This window comes from Hevea brasiliensis, chromosome 1 (assembly GCF_030052815.1).
Source record: "Hevea brasiliensis isolate MT/VB/25A 57/8 chromosome 1, ASM3005281v1, whole genome shotgun sequence".
NCBI lineage: Eukaryota > Viridiplantae > Streptophyta > Magnoliopsida > Malpighiales > Euphorbiaceae > Hevea > Hevea brasiliensis.
The window spans coordinates 44,005,727-44,007,742 of record NC_079493.1 but is presented as its reverse complement, the minus strand read 5'-3'; positions in this window follow the sequence as shown (position 1 = coordinate 44,007,742).

The window sequence follows — 2,016 nt, the reverse complement described above, 5'->3', positions numbered from 1 at the left end:
AAAATATGTCCAAACATGTAAAAAGATTTAGATCCTATGGCTAAAGCTTCAACAGTTGAGCCATTGCCAATCTGGACTCTAACATCTTGAGAACGCAAGCTGCTACTATTTGCTAGTTTTCGCATATCATTAGAAATGTGAGAACTGACACCAGTATCTAAAACCCAAGCTGTAGATGAACTATGAGTATCACCAGAATCTAAATAACAGGATATGGACATACCTTCCGAAGGTGTATCCTTATTGTCCTTCAGAGAAGCAAGATACTATGGGCAGTTTCTTTTCCAGTGCCCATCCTTCTGGCAGTGGAAACACTTTCCTTTGCCTCCATCAGCTTTAGTCTTCCCTTTCTGTTTAGCTATTTTCTTAGAAGGATTAGGAATATAAGGTTTCTTTTTCTTATTGCCCTTCTTCTTGTTGGACTTTCTAGCAGAAGAAGATGCAATCAAAGTAACCTCTTTTCCTTTATTGCCTGGCATATTCTTTTGGGCAATAACTAGCATGTTGAGTAAACCAGCTAAGGTGCATTCCTGTTTAGTCATATGGAAATTTTTCATAAAATTCCCAAAAGACTCAGGAAGGGACTGAAGGATCAAATCCGTCTGTAGTTGGAAATCCATGTTGAGGTCAAGATGTTACAGCTGCTTAATCAGTCGAATCATCTTGTGGACATGATCCCCAATATTCTGTCCCTCAGACATCCTCATGCGGAATGGCTGTCTAGATATCTCATACCTAACATTCATGTTGTGCTCACCATACAACTCTTGTAAGTGAAGGAGGATCTCACTCGCACTCTGCATGTTCACATGTTGCTTCTGTAACTCATTACTCATGGAAGCAAGTATGTAACACTTAGCTCTCATATCATGCTCCTTCCACTTGTCCAAAGTTTCATGTTCCTTTGGAGTGGCCTCTGGAGGTAAGGGACTAGGAACATTTGAATCTAGAACATATCCTATATGTTCAAGGTTCAGGACAAGTTTCAAATTTCTTAGCCAATCAGAGAGATTAGGTCCTGTCAACCTATTGCGATCAAGTATGCTTGCAAGGATATTGGATGGTGGTGGTTGTTCTGTGCTCATTATTATCAGAAAATTAACTGCAGAAAATAACCAGATTAATTAGTAAATGTATCAAGTAATTAACCAAAATGATTATGGTCTTTTAATCAAATTGGTCCTCCCACTAACTTAGCGAATCCTACACTTCCAAAGTAGAAAACGAAAATCCTAGTTGGATGGATTTCTAGTGGGTGATTGAATTCTTATAATTCTATTGATCATCCTCAGGTACTTCCGTTATTAGATTTATAATAAACTATAAGTGCGCAACTCCTTGCCCATTACATCTCATGTGAGGTTCAATCCTTTACCTAGCCCCTAATACTCAAAATCTCAGGTACATCCATTATTGACTTATCTTGCATTAGTTAAGTTGATCTTATTGAGCCAGTAATTATGCAAATAATTTTAATGTCCTCAGGTACATCCAATATTGGCCACCAAACCATTTACAAATTTACAACATCTCATGCTTAATAATTATTCTTAAGAAAATCTCTTAAATTAATTGTATCTTATGCAAGTATTTAAACTTTCTTAAAATAATTGCCTCAATAGAGAGCCCATGTTATAATTACTTCAATTATAGCATTTCCAACTAAATCATTTGTTTGGAAGATTTTATGATCATCCTAATTACTATTAAGGTCTCACTTTGCACATTATCCGTTTAGCATGCATATATCATATAATTGTATACATTCCCATACATCTCATGCATTCATGGCTAAACAGTAAATATGGTATGATCATGGACTTTCTAAGGGATTCAATTCTGAGCCACCAAGAATTGAATCAGGGCATTCCTAGGTGCATTTTATTCATTCATTTTACAAGAGTTGCTGAAGGAGTACATAATCAACACTTGATCTTGAATTCCTCCCACTGGTCCCACCAATGCTCTTGACCTCCTTGAACTTCTTACAATCCAATTACATAGTAATCCTTGGCA